The sequence below is a fragment of the Cupressus sempervirens genome, chromosome 1 (assembly GCF_028749045.1).
Source record: "Cupressus sempervirens isolate cs-2001-9-10 chromosome 1, ASM2874904v1, whole genome shotgun sequence".
Taxonomy (NCBI): Eukaryota; Viridiplantae; Streptophyta; class Pinopsida; order Cupressales; family Cupressaceae; genus Cupressus; species Cupressus sempervirens.
This window is the reverse complement of record NC_143118.1, coordinates 33,835,337-33,844,404: the sequence shown is the minus strand read 5'-3', so window position 1 is coordinate 33,844,404 and position 9,068 is coordinate 33,835,337.

Below are 9,068 nucleotides of genomic sequence, written 5' to 3'. Positions count from 1 at the left end.
TGGGTGGGTATGAGCATTTCCCTATTTTTTAGGATGAGGGTTTGGAGTTTTGCACCATTATGCTTGTTATTTTTGTATACAGACTCCAAACCCATATTTTATTAATTTTTGTGGCTTTTGTGCCCTAAAACCAAATGGGTTTTAATTTTGAAGTTTTTGAGTTTTGACGGTTTTCACCTTGATTTGTGTGTTGCCTAGTTTTCTTAAATTTTTTTGGCATGATGTTGGTCATGGACTTGGATTATGCGTAGGATGTCATTCAAACTATTTTTTCTCTTTTATGTTGCATTGGGATGCATGTCGCATCCTTACTCTCGACTTTGTGTTTGGTTGAGTGATTGTTTATCTAGTGTTATTATTTCTTTTGGACCTTTGTTGTTATTCCATGGACACTAGGATTCACATAGAATCCATACTCCTAGATTGAGGCTGGTTGAGTGAGTTCATGATGTTTGGTCTTCTTGCATCATTTGTATTTGTGTAGAATCCATACTCTTGAATTGAGGCTAGTTGAATGAGTTCATGATGTATGCTTTTATTGTTATTGGGATTCATGTAGAATTCGTCCTTCTGAGTTGTATTTAGTTGAGTGATATTTTGCTTGTGTTCTCATCTAGTCCTTGTGATATGATCTTCATGATGGTGGTGTACCATACATAAGTACATGCACGTACATTGTCGGGTGACTTACAAGGCCTAATCTCCTATTTGTACTTCGATGGAGTTATGATCATTTGGGTTTAGGTTGGGAATATGCATGCCTAAGGGCACTCATTGTTAGATGAGCATGGGTAGGGTAGGGTAGCATATGGAGAGGGCTTCTATCTCATAGCCTAGTGACCATTGCCTAGAGGGTCGGTAGAGGAAGTTTTAATCAAGTGATAACTAAATAAAATATTGGGTGGTAATAAAACTTAAGATAACAAAATGTATGTGTGGGCCCTCCATTGAGGAGTTGAAACACATGATCTAAGCTTGGGCTTGTCAATGCCAAGCGACTCTCCATGATGTCAGCCCCTGCATAGTAGCTCATTGAGTGTCTGACCAAGACCTATAGTTTATGCATTGTCTATAATCTTAGTTTTAGTCATCATTACTATCTGGCATAAGTGTTATCCATAGACATTGCGTTATATGTGTGTTTGTGGTTGGATCATTATCTCCACCAGCATGGAGAGAGTGGACCTATGGGTTTCACATGGTTGGGAGGCATAGCTACCTATACCACTACTAGGGACTGGTGTATAGAGATAGTCTATTATCCTAGTGAGATCGTTACTAGATATTTTCACTTGGTACTTCAAGTTCTGGAATATGCTTTCTTGTGATTTATGCTTTTATTGGAATGCTTGGATATCATGTTTAGATGATGTTAGTTTATTTGACATATTCCTATATTATGATGTTTAGCATATGATTAGATGATGTGAATTGCTTCTTTGGAGTATTTATTGCTTATTGGTTTAGCATGTTAGATTTCCTGTTTGTATAATGTTAGCATATGATAGATGATGTGTTTGATTTATTGGATTATCTAATGTTTTACTTTTGGCATGTTAGATTTCCTTATTCATATATTGTAGTACATTTTAGTAGTGATGTCCTCATAAGATAGCTCCGATGATCTGGTCTGTCATTTGGGATGATACGCACAGGGGATGGCTAGGACCTACAAGGTCTCATGATGTTATTATGATTGGGAGGAACTATGTACTTATTTTAGTTGTTCATTTATTGCAATTTTATTCCAGTACATTGCAATGTTACTTTTAGTTCTTTCCCTTCTCTATTATGATAGATGGTTAGTTGCAATTTCTGTCTTGTAGCTATTATTTTGAGTTTCTTTGCCTTGACTGTGGATCCAGTACTCCCCAATGTGGAGATTTTGATTTCCCACTTTATCCCTTGTTTTGGTCCTTATATTAATTCTTTCTTTCTCTAGGCAACCATGCATCAACATTGGGCAATACTTTAAAGTGTCACACGTTCAAAGGAGAAGAATCATGTGATACTAGAAAGTATCGCATGCCCATTTAAACTCTATCATGAAAAACTCTGTTGTATCACACACCTCTTGGAGAAAGGTTGTACAATACTTGTAAAGTATCACACACCTTCTTAAGAAGTGTCACCCAAATCCTAATTGTATCGCACACCTTCATTAGAAATGTCCTACGGTACTGGAAAGTATCGTACTATGTTGATTTAAAGTATCGCCTAGGTTTTAAAAAAACCTTTCTGGATGGACAGCAAGTACTTTTTGATTCTACCAGAATATTTTTGGAGGTGTTCTAGATATCCTTTACAGTGTTCTTGAATACCTTAGAATTGCATTTTGAATTCGGTATGTTTTTTGGATTTGAAATCATTTGCGTCCTTCTGTGGTTAGTCATTTTGGTCACTAGTGGCATTTGGAGATATGTTGGTGTTTGGATGTTTGTTTAGTCTTCCATTATGATCTTTTTGATCCTTGTATATTGTATGTTGTGTGCATCCATACTTGTAAAAAAAATCTTGGCTTGTATTGAATCCTTGTTCCAAGGATCTCCGAGCAGGGCACTACAGTTGATGCATTGCTAAAAGAAATTATTATAGTAGTTTTTCAAGACATGGGGCACAAAATTCCCCTCCACTATATCAAATTCAAATATCACTTATATTATAGATAGTTGGAGTTACTCATCACCACAGAGAAGTGACATTTCTTATAGAGCTACAATTACGAAGACTGCCAATAGTGGAAGGACAAATAAATCAGCGATATTATTCTTCCAAGTGATTGAGAGATCATGAGAACTTAGAGGATATCTCCATATAGGTATTTATCTCAAAATATATCATTTTCAAATTGCATTGAAAAATCATTATTGAGTGTATGGCATTTGAAGATGATAAGGCAATGGGGCCCATTGCTCTGTAAGAGGGGAGGAATGATCATAATTAAATGGGCATATTATAGTAAATCATTCATTTTAATTAATTTTTTGTCTCTAGTCAATTGTAATATTTTTCTAATTTTTAATTGTCCATTCAATTTCTATTGAGGATGTAAATGGAGTGATCTTTCAACTTCCATAAAGATATATATAAAGGCTTAAGTCGAATTCAAGGGGAGAAGGATAGTGACATACATCTTGATTGTTGAGATTGTCATTTGGTATTAGATCTTGTATATGGAGTTTATGGGCATATATATCAGCCACAATATTTCCCACCTCCTATGGAATTCATCGACATACTATAAGGAAACTTGCAATAAAGAATATAATTGTTTCCACATAAACAATAAAAGATCTGAAATAAATATACAAGTAAATCCACATGCAAGAGAATAGACAACATACCCACAAAATGTGATAGAAGATATACCCTAGGAAACCCTCATTGAATGAAAAACCCAGCCTCCAAAAGCATCCATAACCATGTATTATTCAACAAAAATACCATTGCAATACAACCATAAAATCCTTCAAAGCCATAGCCACTACCAAGAAATCCATGTGAACAAGCATGAATCCACACATCCCATGCCATGCTTCCAACCTTCACAAATGCTCCCTTGGCTAACCTGTCAAGGCTTGTCCCACTCGACTCTTTCCCTCTTTGTCTTCTGTCTTGTCTCTACAACTACCCTTGTGGCTACTTATATAGTAGCAAGTCCCACAAACCACCAAGTGGTATTACATAAACCATGTGCTACCTAACCCATTGACCCCACATTAAATATTGAAATTTAATTATTTTTCTCAATATTAAATAATTACATGAAATATTATCACAATGTTACAATACAAACCATCAAGTATATCACATAGGAATATTTACATGTTGCACGTCCATCTAGGTGCAACATTACATAATAAAATAAAATAATACAATATAACAATAGTATGCAATGTGTGCAACACTCATTATCTCAACAATATCCCACTTGTTGTATACATAACATAGGGTCAATCTGTAGCCACATAAATGAACAAGAGAACAATCCCTCCTAGCACATCCACCATCATGGATCAAAGTACACAAAATGCTCCATCCTGGTACTCACAACAAAATCAAAGTATCTCGTGTCTCAAACATGAATGATCCCACCTCCTATTATGCCACTGCCACTAGACATACATAGAAGCCATCCAAATAGAAAACCACCCAACCTGTCACAATAGAAGATCATAAAATCCTATACCAATTGAAATGTCAAGCACAAAAACCTAATCCAAAGTCAATCACATGTATTTGTAGTTGTCAAAATATCCATAGTTGAAATAGCACCCATAACAAGTGTTAAACTCATCCAACTATCCATAACTCTAATGGTATACTAAGTGAATCTCATAATCATCAACATATCCAATCTGTAACCTACAATCGCAAGCCTCGAGAGAAATACCTGCCACATATACCAAGAAGCTCCCACTGCAAAAGATAAGGTCAAATCTATAACCAATACACTCACAACATCTCAAAGAAGTGAATCCATGTAATCTCAAGCACATTCATAACACATAAACCAATAACTTGCAAGAACAACTCTCATAAAAAATCTCCAACAGTCTCCAAAGTTCTCCACAACCAATAGAGGAAAGAGATAAAGGAATAACTATGTTATCTCTCACATGGCATACATGAGCACAAACCAGTTATCACAATCTCTAACCAATCTCAAATCCAATGTAAGAAAAACCAAACATCCATGAAGATAACCAAGACCAAAGAGAAACCATCATAACCTGTATCATGTCCTTCTACACACACCTCTAGATATAAATTGTGCAAGTGTGATCTCCTCCATAAAACCCCAACAAGTAGCCTCAACAACACCCAAACTATATCATATAACTAATCACAATGTACGCCTCTCGCAAGAAGATCAAGCTCATAAATGATTCCTAATCCAAGGAATATGCCCAATATAAAACCATCTCCCAAACTCAACCGACATAAAAACATATGTAAATGGAGATATGTTAAACCATCTCTCAAATGAACCCTCCATAACTAACTCATGTACCATAGCTCAAGATCCATATCCATGAAAGACAAGCATAAATGTAATGCAACTAAGAAAAACAATGGGCTATACCTCTCAAGTAAAAACCACCAAGTAGACCAAGAGTGGGGAATGAGAATGTTCTTCAAGATATCCAAGTCTCCAACCAAGACAAATCTAAGAACAATCTCCTCTCAAGTCCATATCAAGTGAATGCCCCTTGCACTTCCTACTGAAACCAAACAATTGTCCCAACAAATACTTCTCTAATTCAAGAGAAATCAGAATCACCACTATCTCTAAGTATCCATGAGCAATTGTAACCAATCAATCCATGTCAACTCCAAATGCAACATAAAAATTATCATGAAGTATCCAGCTTATGATCAATGTGCTCAATACCAAGAAACTAAACCAAGATCATTGTCAAAGTTCCAACCATGGCCTGGGAAAAATAAACATGACAACATGATCTAACAATCTCAACCAAAGAGATAACATGATCCATATGAATATACTATAGCATGTCAAAAACTCTAAATGTGTATCAAGAGTATACCATAACATAATAATAAAACCATCCTCACACCAAGGACAACATGAAAAATGAAAGCATAAACCACACATTTATCAAGAGCCTCATAAGTCCTCAAGAAGCAACCATATTCACACACCATGAAGAAAAACCATCTCCACACATTATGAAGATAACAAGTGCACCATGCAAATGTCAAAGATGCTTCTATAGCAACAGGATCTAAGACAAACTTTCAACATTTGAAAACACTTAATAAGTATATCAATGCCAACAACTCTCACTCAATCATGGTATCTAGTCACCAATGGCATCATAAAATCCATCTCCTACTTGAAGATCCCCCAGGTCTACACTCACACAACCAAATTGTCAGTACTAAGTGAAACCAAGATCTCCAAACCCAAGAAGATACAAACCAAACCAAGAACTAATCCTGTACTACCACCTCATCATTGTCACAAGCTCCCACCAAATAATATATCCAAGATATCTATGACATCATGATGAAAAAACCATCCTTTAACCATGAGAATCAGCCAAGGCATCAAACCATCAAAGAACTCAAAGTGCACATCATGAGCTCCTCAAAAGAAACCAAATAACCATGATCCTCAACCAAGAAGATATACCACCATAACCAAATCAGAAATCCAAACCAATGAACATCAAGGATGCACGTGTATATCCAATCATTTCATGCCAAGATCTATGGCACCATGATCACATCCATGAACCAAGAAACTAACTCTCAATGTGTCCAACCTATTAGCATAAAATAGTCAACCATAATCTTCCACCATGATTGTACCTGATAACAACATTGCATCCCTTCTATATGAAAAAAATTTAGAAAATTATGTGACTTAGGGCATAAACAACCCAAATACAAGCCACCAATCAGAAATATGCACCAATAATAAAAGATCAAAGGAAAAATACAACCCATATCCAAGCCATAAATGCAAGCTGTAAGTATAGACCACTTACAACACTACACAACTTGTAGACCCAACAAGTCATCATGCATATGCAAACAAAACACTAATAATCATATCATCATGAGACCAATCTAAAATATGAATTGAGTATACAATGACATCAAATCCAAATCTCCAAAATATACAATGCCATAAACTCACAATGTTACCATAGCCAATATATATCATAAACTATTCAAATCAATAAATCACCAAATAAATCATGTCAAACCTACACCAAATTTGAACCATTGTGCAAAGATATCCAAGAGCTTTTTGTTGACTACTCGAAGTCCAAAATTTGTCTTCATATGCCCAAGTTATGCCCTAATCTATGCTCAAAATAAACAACATTTACCTTTCATGCTCTTAAAACCTAAAAAAAAGTCAAAATCATAGAACCAAACCTACATCAAGTTGTAGTCCTCTGCATTATCTTTCCAACCCCTGTAAGAAGAAGTCTAAAATCTGATATCCTGAGAGGAAGTTATGGTCATTTTACTAAGATAATCTTTTTACCATTTTTTTTTTTTTTTGTGACAAAAATTTTGACGAGATTAAATTTGACAGCCATTATGGGCTAAAACTAAAAAACTCTTTATTTCCTCTAAACATGGCCAAACTATGCCATATTATAAATCAAAATTTATGGAAACATCAACCCAGATTCAATGGTGAGGTTTGTTTTTACCCAAGAGGTCATTTCTGCAAGCTCTACCTAAAACCCTCATTTAAATGAAACATCCAAAAAAATCCTTTTGTCCAACAATTTCACATGCCAAAAATCTACCAATATCTCATCATAATAGCAAACCCAAAACCCTTAGATCTGCAATAAATAACTCATATATCTTTCCCTTTCTTTTATCCACTCATGGATTCAATCTAGGGTTACAACAACAAAACCATAGCTCTAATACCACTTGTAAGGAAACTTGCAATAAAGAATATAATTGTTTCCACATAACCCATAAAAGATCTGAAATAAAAATGAAACTAAAATCCACATGCAAGAGAATAGACAACATACCCACAAAATATGACACAAGATATACCTTGGGAAACCCTCTTTGAGGGAAAAAACTAGCCTCCAAAAGCATCCATGACCATGTATTATTTAGCAAAAATACCATTGCAATAAAACCATGGAAGCCTTCAAAGCCATAGCCACTACCAAGCAATCCATGTGAACAAATATGAATCCACACATCCCATGCCATGCTTCCAACCTTCACAAATGCTCCCTTGGCTAACTTCTTAAGCCTTGACTACTCGACTCTTTCCCTTTTTGCATTCTGTCTTGTCTCTACAACTACCCTTGTGGTTGCTTATATAGTAGCAAGTCCCACAAAACCACCAAGTGGTATTACATAAACCATGTGCTACCTAACCCATTGACCCCACATTTAATATTAGAAATTTAATTCTTTTCCCCAATATTAAATAATTACATAAAATATTACCACAATGTTACAATACAACTCATCAAGTATATCTCATGGGAATCTTTACATGTTGCATGTCCATCTAGGTGCAACATTACATAATAAAATAAAATAATACAATATAACAATATTCATGTGTGCAACACTCATTGCCTCAACACATACACATTATTCATGACATTGCCCAAATCTTATGAACTCAGACGTATAACTCCTCCACAAGTTTGTCCAAATTTAATTGATTTGCAAGCATACATCTCACTTACAAGATTGTCCACAATTGTATGAATTTTTTTAATATTATGAATAAATAGAATTCTTGATATTGTTTATTATGTTTTTACAATACCACTATTTCTTCCTTTGGTATTGTCCTCTGAAATGACAAAATAATTCAAATTAGATCAAGTATGTATGTATGTATAGAATTTTATAATTTTGTTATGTAGAAATGGAGTAATAAGGAGTTTGATATTTTGATGATGTCAAACAAAAGAATTTTGAAAAGTATTTTTAAAATGTAAGTACAATAGCATATGTATACTGAGCTACATGTATGGAGTACATCCTAAGGGGGAGTAGATATTTTAAAGTTTTGATCAAGATAGGTGTTTTTATCACTAATGTCAAATGGGGAGATTGTTGACCCTAAAGGCAATCATAGTTTTGTCAATTAGTGAAAAATACTTAGTCATTTACTAGGCAGGATTGGTCGGATAGCACTATGACCGAATGATTCTATATAGGATGAGTTATGTAAAGGAAGAAGTGTATATATTCAGTAGTTGCTGAGTAGTAGTGACTATTGAGCATATCACAATCGTTGAGTATTACAATGGTTATCGAGTAATTTAGGAGGCAATACATGTGTTGAGTGTTATAGAAGTTGAGTAACATAGTTAATGCCAAATTTTAGTATATGCTAGGTGATAACATGAAGAACAAGCATGACTAACCATCAGAAAACCATAGGTGCTGAGTAAGATAGTTTTTGTATATGTGTTTGGAATGACACAAAATCATATGTAAACCATTTTTATTGAGCTAGAAGCATGCTTTTAAGATTGAGGAGTTAATTAAGGAGGTAATTATGTCTATAATTATGGATCATTAAT